We start from the raw sequence: 16,012 nt of genomic DNA, 5'->3' as shown, positions 1-16,012 counted from the left end.
ATTCATAACAATATTGTGCATTTTTATTTTATTTTTTGAAACATAAAATCTTCTCTGTATTTTGTATTGATTATTTGTTTGCTAGTATCAATTAAGCATTTCAGTAAGATACTACAACTTCGTTTTGTAGTAATAAATAATAACCAGTTAATGCAAAAATGCCGTTAATGTAGTTTAAATAACCAGTTGATGCATGAGTTACTTCGAACACAAACACATACGCGCGATTTGAATTGATTTACTTATGAAAGACGGTGGATGAATGTGACCGTTACGGTAAAAGCGTTAAATTAATTTTAATTAAATTAATTTAAAATTAATTTTCAAGAAATTCGTGATGTAGTTTGAAAGTTAAGAAAAAATTGGAAAAACATCCTATGTTTAACAACCTGCGTGTTTCTTAAGTTACCCTTCATATGTTTATTTACTGAGCTGACATTCAACTGGATGAGCCCATGTGTTTTGACACAATGACAGGCAGGATCGCGGTAATATTCTGTACTTTCATTCCTCATTCTTAGAAATCAGAGCAAGCATTCCAGAATTATGCATCTCAAGCGATAATATAAATAACGAAACTCAATACAATTAAAATAATAACAAAGAGTGGCTAACTTAATACAACTTACACCATTTCGTAGTAAATCAGATTTAAAGAAACCTTCAGCAATTTTGAATTTGTAAGCTATTGGCGTATGTTTTTAAAGTAAACGGTTTGATGAATTATTGAACCTTAGATGCTACTTGTAATAAAATTTGCCGATAAATAATTATAATTACCTGCAAGTAACATTTTATAATCACCACATTTTGTATAGCTGTTAGGATATTGGTTACCAATAAATGTTTTAATTATTATTTAGCATTTGTATGGCGAATGAATTTGATATAATTTCTGTGAAAGGGCCAATAACCTCCAAACCAAAGAAATGTTTGTTAATTAGTAAGAGTTAAATAAGCAGAATTAAGGCCAGATGAAAGAAATTTGGAACTGAGATTCTCTGAAAATTTCACCATGTTTTTGCTCGGAGTGAAACTCGACATCTTCATATTACAGAATTGTTTTATTAATTACTAGTGGAAGTACGCGATGCCAGTTAAATTAGATTGAGAGAAATGCATCTAACAACAGAGAGAACGAAACCGCTGTAATCCTTCTTTAATAACGATGCAAAAAATGCGAATTAGTCATACATTTTTCAGTCTGATGTGATATGGAACCCACGTAAAAAATTTCAATAGAAAAATCAGCTAATTCTGTCTCATTATATCAGAAACAATGGCACGCAGTTTTTAATGGTTTTCGTCTTTCTAATCAAATGGTCGTAAAAGCTCCATACAATATTTCACTTATATTCAATTTTAGTCGATAAAATGTGGCAAAAAATTTATCATAATGGATCAGAAATCAATAACGCGAACAAACAAACACACAGTCTTTCTCCTTTATATGCATAGATTTTGTAAAACTTACAAATTTTTGATTAACAAACTCGACGGTTTGAAAGCCAGCATCAGCAACTCTTTTTGAAATAAAGCATTTATTTCCAACGAGCTAGACTGTTGCCACTAGGAAAAATGAGTGCGAAAATGAGCGGTTTCGGAGTTTTTAATTAAAATCTCGGCTGATTAAAGTCGTACCAAGATGGGAATAGTCGAAATGGCTTCCCAGAAATTTTTGGAGCCGGGAATAATGTATTTAATATTTGGCAATGCTTTTTCTATTTTAGAATTTCTTTCTAGGATTTTCTAGGATTTGAAAGCGATCAGTGGCAACAACTTTCGAAATAAAGCAGATTTTCATCTCCAGCTTGCGAGACTGTTGCCACTCGAAAAAATGAGGGCAAAAATTATCGTTTTTTAGAGTTTTTAATTAATATCTCTGATTTTAGCTACTTTTTTTGGAAAAATGTGGACTTCGATCTTTTTCAGGACCCAGAAAGTAATTGTGGAAAGTTTGGTGACCATAGCTATAATAGTCACTGAGTTATTAGAGGACATTCTTCCTTATAGACAGCTTTACACACTACGTTTAGAAAGTAAAATAAAATTACTTTTGCATTATTAAAATTATTGCATCATTATACAGAGCAACAACGCAACAACATGGGCTCAACTATCTAATTAATCAAGGTATTAGTTATTTTCTTCATGTTTTTTACAGGTCGATTCCTTACTGGCCGCAAGAATTATAGGCAATACGATTCCCAGAAACTCACCAGCGATGCGGTTTCAAAATATTTGTTCATTACCTCTCCCTGATCAAAACAGTATCTTGAAAACATAAAAGAAAATTACACTATCTTTAGTTACGAAAAGTGCTTCCGCTTTTTGTTTATCTGAACTCACTCTTTGTAATGCTGTATCATTAAAGCTACGATAATCATATGTAAACCTATAGAATTTCTAGTAAGATACTTCCTTGTTTAACAAATGCATTAGGGGAAGAGGATTTTACGGAAGGGCGGAATTAGATGTGAAACCTGTTTAAGGATTTTTTTTAAAGCTCGTGCGATAACAATTATGTTGTAGACAGATATTCTTTTTTTTTTTTTTTTTTTTTCTCTCCTGCCCCTTTACAATTCTGATCTGTATATCTGAAGAAAGTCTTTGTTTAGCTGTTTGCTAAGTTGTCACGGATGAACTCGTAATAGTTGAACTGATCTGCATCGAACATTCACTGTATATAACGAAAAGCTACAGAAAAATGGTTATTCTAGAAAAAGAGAAGCAAGAAGGGGAAAAAAGAGAATCATACATAAAATTTTTCCTAACTTTTACAATATCAGCTAAAAATTGTTACTTTAGGAAGATTAATGTATATTTTTTATGGGAATGGTGGATGTTTTTGTAACGTTTGACGAATTAATGCGAAGTTTACACGGAATTCATCATCCATTTTAAATCTTTCTACAATGAAACGAACTCGACTTTTTCTTTTTTCTTTTTCATTTTTTTTTTTTTTTTTTAATTATTTCCTTTTATTTTCTTTTGTAGATGAAAGCGTATTTGTACAGAATTACGAAGTTAAATGACTTTTTAAGACCTAACTCCTTGTTTTAAAGAAATTGTAATAAATGCTTAAATTATATTATTTGACATGCCAAAACTCACAAGAGGTACCTTTATTCGAGTCGGATACTTTCATCTGTTTTCAGTTAAGACTTTTAAGCTACAATTGGCCAACATCTATGATACACTACAAAAATCCCAGGCAGAATGACCGTTCCAAAAGCAGTAGAGCCCTTTCAATCAAGGGCCTTAGGTCCCAGGTTAGTCAATGAATTATTGTCTAAATTTTGCATTAACAGAGCAGAAAAAAGCTTAATTTATAGGTATAGAGAGAGGAAACAAATCTTACATAATCTAGAATTTTATGACAATCTAAAAATTGCATTAAAATCACGAAATAATATTATGTTGATAAGCAAAAGAACTTTATTAACGTTTTAAATACCAAGCTCTTTGATATACTGTACAATCAAAATATCATAATGATAGAATTTTCGCACGCGGTTGCAACAATATCGTTTCCCCTTTTTACTAACCTAGCAAAGAAGTCTTAAGTTTTCAAATAACATTACCTTCAGTTTTCTTTTGCAAAAATACTTTCTACCAAAGAATCCTTCTACTTCAAAGGGGTTGTGCTGCCTATGTTCTGATTTTCTCACCTGTTTGAAAGCAATTTTATCGGGGCAAGGAGTGAGTCTGTTGATGGCAAAGCCCTATGGCACCTTATAGGACTTTATTCTGTTTCATTCCAATTTTGAAGGAGAACCCCCTGAGGACGGGTCCAGAGATATCTCAATATTCTTACCCTACCATCAAACCACTTGACAGAAGTTTCAGCTTATCGTTTATTTTAAAAACGTCCATGCCTCAAAGACACCATACACTTACAAATGTCCACACCTTCGCTGGGATTGATTCGAACCTGGATTCAATAATAAAGCAGTCAACAATTCTAACCAATGTACCGATGAGGGCGGCTGAGCTGTCTGTAGGGCAGGTAAGTGGAAGCCCAACTCTTTCAGAAATTTCGACGAGTTACTCTTTTCAAATTTGCATTCTTTAGGAGCAACTTAAGCTACGGTGATCTAGGGCAATTAGCTGTCTACATGACAAGGCATTTCAGGCATTTAGATCCTAAATAGTTAATTTGCACATATTTATTGCATATATCTAAATCTCATATATTTGGTTATTGTTTTACTAAATCTACTTCATGCAAGAAAAACTACGGAAACTTAAATAAAAAATGTCGCTCCGCCTCATTTAAATTGTTTAACCATTTTTGATTTTGAAACAAACCTTTAAAGAATAATGTAAAAAAATTAAAATTAAATTCCATTAGCAGCATTTCTTTCATTCATTTGTTTCGCAGAAACTAAAATAATATCAACTTTTCTCTTTAACATCGTGTGAATACTTTACTAACATACTCTAACTACTATTTCTAACATACCCTTTTCCTGTCTGACAGCCATACAGAAAGAGATTAAGGTTTTCAAAACAGGACTTTATGATCAGTGCTTTTTTGGTACATTTTTAACAACACTCTGCATCGAGATCTAGAAATTATGCCAACTGATTTAGGTTAGCTGAAATAAGCACAAGAAAGTTTCATGTCATGCAAATTTTAAGGCACGAGTACATCAGATGCTCCTCTTTTGAGTAATACCAAATGGTAATCAATACTTATTGCCTCATTAGATGAGCTTTTTCTTCATTCAAACATCTTCTCAGTGCCCTTAAGGTACTACATTTAAGACTCTGTGTAGTAACTAGAATACAAAAATAATTATGATTTTCAAAATTCACCGTCTCTAGAGAAATCTATTTAGCGCTAGACTAGTACAATGCAAATGTATAATCTACACTCAGCTCACAAATTTGCGTTCTGCATGATGCATGACATGCATTACATGTATATCAGGATAAAAAAATCTTTCTTATTATCCCACTTCCACTTTCAAGTCTAATTTCAATAATAGTCCAAATTCAGGATCTAGAGTGCAAATAGCTTCTCTGTTTTCTGTTTTGTCCTCAAGTCAAGCAGAAAATCGCCGAGAAAGAAGAAACTCATGCGGAAGAAGCAAATTCACTAAAAACCCGTTATGCCCAGTTTCGAATAAGGCCGTACACGAAAATCGTGAGTGAAATAGAACTTAATTCTTCGGGATAAAAGAGGTGGAGTAAAGGGTGAGGAATGCGTGTAGATCTGGGCTATTTATGATCCCTTTAAGTCCACATTTAAGTCAGCTAAAAAGGAAGTTTCACAGTTCCTTACCAGGATGACTTTTAATTCCCGTTAAGAATCCAGGCCATTGTTCTCGCTTTTCTCGCCTTTTCTTATTCCCCATTGTCTTCTCGCGTGTTATGTCCTTCCTGGATTAAAAGTTTCCACAGTATCCCATAAACGATTCCGTATCACTCTGAATACGTAATTGAAATCTGTGAGGTTTTCAGACTGATGTCAGTTTTCCGTGAGAATTATACTAATTTGACAACAGAATAAATTTAAGTTATATTTTTCTTAGACAAGTAAATTACTGGCAACAGGAAATGAACTTTTCCTTTGATAGTTTGATAAATCAGTTTCCAAAATTGTTGTTAAAGTATTCTTCGGATTAAAAAAAAAAGAAAAAGAAAGAAAGGAAGAGGGGGGAATCCGAACCACAGCATATTGTTCAGCTAGAAATAATCTTCGTACTTGATGGTTGACTTTTACTAAAAGCATCAAGCTAAACATTTTTTTTTTTTTTTTGCCGGGAGGGGGAGGTCATCTTTACGTTAAACCATGAAACGAGAAAATGTTAATTTAATGCTTGAAAGTTTCCTTAGAAATTGATTGAAGTTTTCTTTGAAAATTTGATATCTCTAGTGTCTGAAGACAGAAAAGAAAATAATAGAAATAAAGCAGCTGAAACACGACCCTCCCCCCCAAAAACCCCCACTAAATACATAAACGGATTTGAGATTTCTGTTTCCCAGAATTTAAACTTTCCAGAGAATTTCAATAAAAATAAAAATAAAAAAAAAAAGAAAATCTGAAAGCTTTCAGATTTTACATTACGCCCAGCGGGCCTTTTTTTTTTTTTTTTTTTTTTTTTTTTTTTTTTTTTTTTAACGTTTCGTCTGTTACATTTATTTATTAAATATCATGTTCTTCGCACTTCATCTCTAAGTTTCAGCTTGAAGCAAATGTAAATTTTATTTTACATTTCTTTTGTTTTCGCTTTCTTATTTGACGAAAGTTTTTTTTGCCATCGTCACAAATATTGTCATCGTCTCAAAAACAAAACTCCAAAACACCTTATATCATTCAAACACGCTACGTCATTTCCGGGTGTCACGTGGTCCAAGATGGCGCTGCTTAGGACCACGCCCCTCGGAAGTCTTCCGAGACGTCTCGCTGAGCGGCTAGGTTAGTTAATGCTGGGTTATCGTAATTTATTATAATATGGCATGGAAAATGGAAGCATACATTTCTGACGTCAAAATGAAATTTAAAGGCCATAAATATATGACACAAAATATTTCGTAAGGCACATAAAATTTAGCTGATGCAGTTATTATTTTTTTAAAAATATTATCATTTAGGGGCTAGCAACAAGCAGGTATTTAAAACCAGACAGATGTTTCAACTGAAACTCTAGGCTTTTGTACATATAAATGCTTATAAAATCATACTCCTCCATGGTTCTTTCAAATAATTCGAGAGCCATCAGGCATCGAGCCATCTTCAATTTCAGATCTTCGGATACAAATTTCACAACTCACAAATTCCCAAGAATCATTCCTTTCTTCTGCAAAAGCCATTCTCTTGCGTTCATGAAGGGTATCTTCATCAAAATCTCTTCAAATATTCAGAGCTGACATCACAGCCCATTTCCCTAGTTGAAATGCATAAAGTTCAAGAAGAAATCACGTTTTCCCATTCTGTACATTTTGCTTTAACAAGCAAGATGAAACAAAGCTAAGATATCGTCGCCTGGGGAGAATAAAACATGAGTCACGATGCCACAGAAAGAATAAAATAATCTGAGAAAATTTGCATAATGATACAAAATTGGGACTCGAAATTCAAAGTTGCAGAAAGGGGGAAATTTCTTTAAGAACCCAATAGCTTTGAGTCTTTAAAAAAAGGAAACTAGAAGAAATGTATTAAAAATGCGAATGGGTTTTTTTTCCCTATGATCGGTAATTCTGAAAGAAGTTGTTTTTCCCATTTACCGGATGAGGAAATGACACCAATAGGACAAATATATTTCTCTACTGATTGAGAAATTTATTTCAAAACTGTAGTGAAATATACGGGAAAAGAAATTACACTTTCAGCATAGTGTACCATTGTCTTGTTCTAAATGATTAGTTTTATTTCTACAGTTGATTCTTACAGTTGATTAAAATGATATGATTAGAGATGTTATGCAAAGAATTGTCTTGTTGGCTATATTTATGATTAACGAGATTTAAATATTTCTAGTTTATATATATATATATATATATATATATATATATAGGATGGTTTTGTTCACGTTACTAATGATTAATAATAATGGTTAATAATAATGGTTAATTTGTGTTTCAATAATTAAACGTCGCAGTTTAATATACTGATCAATGGAAACGTCTTCTCTTTACTCATCCGTTTTCTTCTCTTCTGTCATTGACTTCGGGGAGTTAAAATAAACGGGATAAATAGGGGAAGTTAAAAATTAAAAACGCAAAGGGCCATCATGCGATCTTTAAGAAACATTTCTGAAGTGCATTCATTAGCTTTACAACTCTTCTGTATATGGGGAAGGAGGGCGTTAGTGTTTCATTCATCCTACTTATACAGAGTGTCTTAAAAAGTCGTTGCCAAACTTAACATGCTGGTCTGTCGTACCATGGCAAATAAGATTTACATAGGAACTTGTATCCGAAAATGTGAACGGCGACTGCTAGAGGACAATGTTCGCAGGTTTATGGGAGAGTGGGAAGTGTGATCATTTCGGGTGAGGATGTTGCAGTAGGAGGATGAATCGGTTTACTAACTCAGTTCTTTATGGACATTTTGTGGAAAGAATGTTGCCGGATGTGATGGTTGACGTTCCAGCAGCTACACGCCGAAACATCTGGTTCAGCATGATGGAGCGCTTGCATATTTTAGCAGCACTATGTGGGAATACCTCAGCAGGACATATCTTGATCGCTGGATTGGCAGAGACGTACCAGTCACATGACCACAGCGATCTCTCGACCTGACTTCCCTAGATTTATGCCTGTGGAGATACATGAAGTCCATGGTTTACGAGATGACCATAACATTGGACATGGATCTCATCACCAGGATCGTAAAAGCGGCAGCACGCGTCCGTGACACTCCTGTCCATTTTCTGGGAATCCGGGAATCCATGCGTTGACGTTGTGAAGCATGCAATTTGGCGAATGGGAGGAATTTTTGAACATTTTCTATGATTTAATCATGTTCTTTAATAAATGTCATATTAATACCGCCTTTCTTCCCGTCTACGCTTGCGAACACTGCCCTCTTGCGGTCGCCGTTTACATTTTCGGACACAAGTTCTATGTAAATCCTGTTTGTAATGGTATGACAGACTAGCGTGTTCCAATAAGTTTTGCAACGACCTTTTGAGACACCTTGTATAGGTGGCAAATAATATGAAGTATTTAATTAGCCTGAAAAATGTACTAGATAAACGATTACAATTAAAAAAAATTACTGTACATATATTTGAACCTCTTAGTAGAACTCAGCAGACTGTTTTTGTACATTGTAGTTCGGCACAACACTAAATTTGATTGATGGAAAATTTAAAGAGCTGAATTTTTAATACTTTGATAATAAGTTCAAGAAATCGCTTATTATCAAACATAATTTAACAACTGTGCAGTAAATTGAAAAATCCTTAAGTTCAAAAATCAATGTTTTAATCAATACCACACCAAAGACATATGGTAAATCAAGAAGATTTAATTCGTTATTACAAGAGGATTTCGTTATTTCCCAGCAAAATACAGTATCTGCAAAAATGAGCTCAGTTTTAGAAACTAACCTATTACATAGCCCATTTTCTTCTTCTTTTGAGATGTAAACTTCATTTGGCAGTGTCTGCAGAAAAAAACCGACCTCGCCTGCTGTTAATATTACTTAGGGTAAATAAATTCTATTTTTGATGAAATCGCAAATACTTTCAGGAAATGATTTGAACAATAACCTTAATATTGAGTTGACCTGGTGAGTTTTGAATCGACGAAACAAGTCATTGGATTGTAGTTTAAAACTTTGTAGAAAGCACTATCGTTATCATGCTTTACAAGTAGCCTTACCCAATTATTTAAAAATGAGTCTTAAGTTTATTGAAATATAGCTTTATTGTTGTTGCCTAGTTCGTAAGATTAGAAACTTCTCCTTTATTTCGATGTTTTTGTTAGTAAGTGTTAAGCCCACATGGAATAACAATTTCAGTATTTTCTGTAATTTTTTGTTGTGTCTTAATAACAGTTGATTTGTTGATCTGTTCCTTTGACTTGCATTCAGCATTCTTTTAACTTGTCAAATTATAAAAGTTAAATTCTCCTCAGAGTCATCATTCTTACCTGAAAAGTTTACAAATAAATAACTGTCTTAAAATATACTAATGAACGCGTTATTTTAATTATGTGCTTGCCTTTAATTATAGTTAGTTACCTAAACTTGTAACGAAGTTTCTAAACTCATATTCAATTTGTTTATCTGAAGTACTAATATTTTTACATGACGTGCACTAAGAAACAGTAAAAGTCATTCTGTTACTTTGTTTCTAAGAACTACCTAAAATTATTACTGAGGAAAAATAAGAAAAGGTGATGTAAAATTAACTTAATGGACTGGAAAAAAATTTTTCCTCGCTTGTTATACGTATTTTTACTTAAATTGCACTCGGTAATTTTTCCTTATATGATGTAAATGAAAATGAAAGTGAACAAGTAAATTATGATATTATAAGCTATACCATTGCAAAATTTGTAAGTTCACTATTAACCGAAGGAATACAACCACTATTGTTGCTCATAGTTCACTTTCTATTAATTTCGCGGTTGTCCTAAGATGTCTAAGAAAACAAACACAAGCACTTTGTCGAAATACACGACTTATATAGAAAAACGCTGATTCTCTTGAAACAAAAGCAGGTAGTAATAGACCTTTTTCTGGGGCTGCCTTGTTATTGGTCAAAGACACAAGTTGTGAGTGAATGATTTCATGTATAGTCTCACTCTAAGTTTGTTCCAGAATCTCCGAGATTATCCTTGGAAAATTCATGACAACTGTTTTATTTACGTAAGAAATATAATCATACAACAGCAGAACTGTTGATATGAATAGAAAGACCATTTTTGATACTATACAAAGCAAGTATGAACAACAAATTAATAGTAAAGCACAGAGGCCATACATTTGTGTATTTTTTAAATATACATGTTTACATTTTCATTTACTTAAGAATTAAGTTATGATCCCATTCAGGAAAATATTTTTAGCTGTTAGTTATCCATTTTTTTATTTATAGATGTATCCGCACATAAGTGTATAATTCTTCTTTTACGTCTGATATTTTACCGAAGTGCATTTCATTCATGCTCTTGAAACCGCATTACAACAGCTTAAGTATTTAATAATACTTAATAAAGTACTTAAACATGTTTGTAATGTAAGTCTATTCAATATTGTTTTATACTTAATCCTTATTCTTATCGCAAATGATTAGTCTAGAGGCTTGATTATTTTAAATTTCGGGAATTTACTGCAAGGCGTACAATAAGCAATTTATGTACAAACAGTCTGTCGGGTATCGAATTATTACCAAACAATTTGGCTAAACTTCCCATGAAAGAGGTACTAAAGTACACTTGTAAAATTTATGAAACGCCGTTTGGATATTGGGTTCCCGAGTGCGAAATCTGAAGAATGCTGTAACTTGAATATTTGAAGATCATTTTACGGTTAAAACCGTAACATATTCATTTCTTCGATTATCAGATTTAAATGATCATGAATAAATAACATGTTTTCGATTTACGGATGCCAAACAGTTGACATCCAACAATTACTCACAACATAATGTGTGGGTAGAGGAAGTCGTGTGCTACATCGCCCACATTAAGTATGTAGTAAATAGCTTTTCAATACCTATAGCCGTTGAAGGAAAACTTGTATCACTGGCCGTCGAAGGTCAGTGAATGCTTAACCATTATCGAAAGAAAATATTTATACAATCTTATGAATATTATTTTCGTTAGAGAGTATGCAACGATACGGCGTTTATATTTCATTTCGATATGCGCCATGAAACTTTGATTAAAACCACACAAAATATACTTTTGGAATTTGCACGAGCATTTGTTAATGTTGTAACCGATCCATTACATGATGTGATAGATTAATAGGCAATTTATAATTGCAAAATAAGACAGAGCCGTCTAATTCCTGAAGGACATTGGCTGAATTCTTGCAGTAATTATTTTCTTCCTTGACAAATCCGAAAGTTGCATATTGCTCTTCACCCAATTAATATCCATTCAGGATTTCGCGAACTTCTTCAAAATAGGTAATCTCTTCGGAAACGGTAATTTTAATTCTGATATTCCTAGCAAGCCTGTTTGGTCGCCAGAAACCGAAAAGAAATTACTATAGTTGGTGATGGTCAGTTGGAGACCATTTAATTAAGAAAGACCATTAAGTTGGAGACCATTTAATAATGGCAAGTGAGACTCAGCTTTTGGAGAAAATTATAAAGTGACAGCACAAGATCTAAATCAAAAATTGCAAAAATAATATTGCCAGTAGCAGAATAAGATTATATCTTATCAATTTAACTCTACTGAAATATACTGCTATTGTACAAAGAAATATGGGTGGGTAGAAGTTTATGACACAAATAAGTTTATTTTATTGCTATCTGCAGCATCGTATAACATGTTCAAAGCGCATGTTCGTATAACATGCTCAAAGCACATGTTCGTATAACATGTTCAAAGCGCTGTTGTTGCCGTGGTGAATGCAGCAGGACTGTAGTGTTTCATTAGAAGAAGATTCGTAGCGCTCCGAGTAGGTTTTTAACAGGAAATGTTGTGAGAGAAAACTCCGATTTTCAAGAATTCAGTGAATTCAAATTGAGGGTCAAAGTAAAGCGAGCAATAATTTTAGCCTACCAAAATTTTAATTTGTGGCTTTTATTCTAATAATGGGCTGAAGATTTTTTTTACTTCCTTCTCTTTACCGTACTCGCAGAAACTGTGCTTGTAACGCTACTCGCTAAAAGATCTGAGAGTTTATCCTATATATGCAAAATTACATTTCCAACGAGTTTTATAGTATTAATGCCCCAGCCTAAGATTTCATGTAAAATCTCTTCCCTGTAATGCACGTCAAGATGTTTAGCTCAACGCCTAGTGAGCAAAACATCAGTATATTCTGTTGATTCTGGATTTTCTAGTGGCATTTGACATTCAAAAAATCTTTCTGTTCTAATTAACGACCCTAATTCCAATACATCTTTGCCTTCAGCCTTTAAAGCAATTATGTTTTAGTTCTAGTTTCATCAATAGATGGCGCCAGTAGCTCATCTCCTTCCAGGCTTTCTTATCTTATCTAATCATTATATCCTATCTCGTTCATTTGCGTTTTTGCAATTGAGGATGTTGGTTCGGTAAAACCATCAAAACTAGTCCTGTGAAAATTTGAAAATATAGCGCTGATTTTTGTTGTTTGACTTCTAAATTAAAATACTATACCTAAAAAAAAAACCCTTTCAATTAAAAGTCTAGATTTTATATTAATACTACATTGAAAATGTTTTAGGCATTGTACACAAGTAGTTCGTTCATGCATGTAAAATTTGGATTTCAAAACTAAATTAAATATTAAGTTTTAAAATTTCTCTTTTAAATTCCAGACCTATTGGCATTTACTTCGTAGAAGTCATCAAATCTAAAATTCTATTCAAATCTAACTTCGTAAAATTACATTCAAGGAAATTCAGATTTAAAGAAAGTTTTTACTTTTTTCTTTGAAGGATAGGAAAAAAGAAAAGTCCGCTGTCTCTCAGTTTATTCTATTCTTCAATTTAAACAATTCTCATTTCAGCGGAAAGAATATTTTACAAGCGAATGCCAAGTTGTATGCTGACCTGGAAAAAAACTGAGTTCACAAAGCAATGACACAAAGTTTCTCTTTCACTTACCTATAACTGAAGATTCGAATCTGAATATCCGGTTCTTCAGAAACAAATAGCAACAAATAACTATTTTCTACTCCTTCATCTTGTAGCCGAAGAAGCCTTATTCAAACAATTTTCTTCAAGTAGCTTTGTCTAAGGAAGAGTAAAAATAACATCCGTGCAAGACGGTTTTTCAGGCTGGAAATAAAAGAAAAATATTTTTAGACAATGCGAATTTTTCTTCATATCTCTAGAATCCAAACTAAAACGAAATATCACAAAGAACTCATAAACAAACAGTTTGGAAGATGGCATGTAAAATAAATCAATAATGCCCTTAGAAATTAAAGAAATTTATACACAAAAAACTGACTAATTATTGGTAAAATTACTAAGTTTAGAGAATAAAAATCAAGAATTATTTGTAATAAAAAAAAACTCAAACTGAAGTTAAGGAACAAATTTTGAGATTGATGATGGTGAATTTGGGGTCATTAAAAGAAAATAAATTTAAGAATATTTTCAGCACACCATTATCTTTTTTGTGCTTCCTTAAAAAATTTATATGTACTGAAGTGATGCTAATTTTACAATTACATTATGCTAATAAACATGTGAATGTACTATATAGACTACGAGAAACACAAAAACTTCAGAATTTATTAATCAAATATGCTACAGAATTTTTATTTTGGAAAAATTTCTAATTCATAAAACATTTGCTCACAAGCTCGTATTCACAATAGACATGAGAGAAGCCACAAAACTTTCCACACAGTCAGCCCATTCGTCGAGATTTATGCAGGGGCCGACATACTCGTGTTCATTGGTTTTACCGCTCGGTCGCTAGAAGTTACATTAATAAAAAAATGAAGTGTTTATTTACCAAGCGTTATAATACTGCTTGTCAGCAAAAGCGGGCAGTTAGCAAGGACAAGAATGGACCAGAACTTCAGTTTTCCGAAAACTCTTTTTGAAGACTAATTGGTGGCATAAAATATATACATATATATGTGTATTGTTACAAAATGTCCAGCCGCGGTAAGATAGCTTCCCTGCAAAGCAGGTTTAAGGTTACCAGAAAATAGCAAGGGGAAGCAAGGTTGCCATACTTGGAGATAAAACGCTCATTTAGCGACATTTGGCGACAAAATTGTCGATATGCCATAAACGGATGGAGAACCTTCTGGAACGAATTCTTACTGGTTTAGCCCAGAATGTTCTCGAACACAAGCCAAAAGCTATATAAACCCTGCTGGTACGCAGAGAGTCCGTCAGAAGAGAGAGTCTAGTCCAGTCAGTCGATCGCGAGTCAGTTACTGTCTCGTCTAGCGACTCCATCGAGCTGATAGTCAGTCAGTGAGTGCCTAGTCGAGTCGGTTAAGAGTTAGTGAGCGAGTGTCTCGTAGTCTAGTGCCGTGTCAAATCATACATTAACAAGAACAAATTTCGCATAAGTGGACAAATTTAATGTTTAATAATAAATGTATTACATATGACTTTTGTTTTATTTTGTTTATTTAGTTTGGTTTCAGTTGAAGACATTTCCCTTTCCGAAAGTTTTTATTGCTTTTTCATTTTTATGTTATTGTATGTTAACAACTATTCTTTGATGTTGAAAGTACAATATAAAAAATAATATTTCAGGTATTTCATTATTATATTTTTGGAAGCAAAGAATTATTTTATAATAAAAATTAAAGGTCTTAAAAAATGGTTCCTTTCGTGAAAAATTTTGAATTACGTAATCCTTGTTTAGATTATTTTTGTATTGATCAGATGATGGAGAGATATAAAAAGAACAGTGAAGCTCGTTAGTTCCAAAGGCAATTAATTAACAAAATTTCACGGAAACGCACTCTCATTGATCCAGTTCGAAGAGTTCGAAGTTCGAGTAACATTTTACTTTAGTGATGAAAAATTGGGTACTTTCATATTATCCCATCAACCGCTGGAGGAAATTTCGGCAACGGTCGCCAATCTTTAATTTTAAAGGACACAGTCATCCATAATTCCCTCAGAGGAAATAAGATATAAAAGAGAATCACGCTAATTTGAAATGTAAAATTAGATATAATCATCCTTAGATTGATGTTGACTCAATTTTTGAAATTTGGAAAAATTATTTTGGAAAAATTTCTAATTCATAAAACATTTGCTCACAAGCTCGTATTCACAATAGACATGAGAGAAGCCACAAAACTTTCCACACAGTCATCCCATTCGTCGAGATTTATGCAGGGGCCGACATACTCGTGTTCATTGGTTTTACCGCTCGGTCGCTAGAAGTTACATTAATAAAAAAATGAAGTGTTTATTTACTAAGCGTTATAAAAACTATATGCATATATAGAGATCCGAACCAACTCGCGAAACACATAAAGCTGGGAAATACATAAAGCTTTTTTATACATTCCCAAGGAATTCTATGAATCAATAATAAGCAAGGTTAAATTTTAAATAACATGAACTGTAATGAGTTCAGTTCATGTTATACATATATTATATTCTATAACTGCCGGAAATATTTTCGACTAACACTGGTATAAAATGAGTTAGTCTTCTGTTTCTATAGTTCGGATAAATTGAGTAAAACTCTTAACAGATAAAATTTTTTACCCAGTTATTGTTAAGCGTGAAATATCTAAACAGGCTTAAGAGCACGGGTCATTTCAAAAGCGCCATCACTGAACGTTCCAATGACCCCGCCGAGTACCCTCTAGGTTTCTAGTGACCGCAAAAGCCGCAAAAATGCTCTCTTCTCTCATTTGGGTTCATCTTGGGTGTGTGCACCTTTGTTCGAC

General features: G+C 33.1%; 1 protein-coding gene across 3 annotated transcripts in view; it reads right to left on the bottom strand.

Moving 5' to 3' along the window:
* LOC118199042 (uncharacterized) overlaps window positions 1–16,012 on the bottom strand; it is a 450,062-nt gene that overhangs the window by 256,021 nt on the left and 178,029 nt on the right. For all 3 annotated transcript variants that reach the window (XM_085810642.1, XM_085810641.1, XM_085810643.1), the window contains exon 2: window positions 13,233–13,406. The gene's annotated coding sequence lies outside the window, so the exon portion shown is untranslated. The remainder of the gene's footprint in view (window positions 1–13,232; window positions 13,407–16,012) is intronic.

The sequence above is a fragment of the Stegodyphus dumicola genome, chromosome 2, assembly GCF_044657685.1.
Source record: "Stegodyphus dumicola isolate Sdum_Otavi_A_Nest chromosome 2, ASM4465768v1".
In the NCBI taxonomy this organism is placed as follows: domain Eukaryota; kingdom Metazoa; phylum Arthropoda; class Arachnida; order Araneae; family Eresidae; genus Stegodyphus; species Stegodyphus dumicola.
Note: the sequence above shows the minus strand (reverse complement) of the source record. Positions and strands in the feature narration are given on the sequence as shown.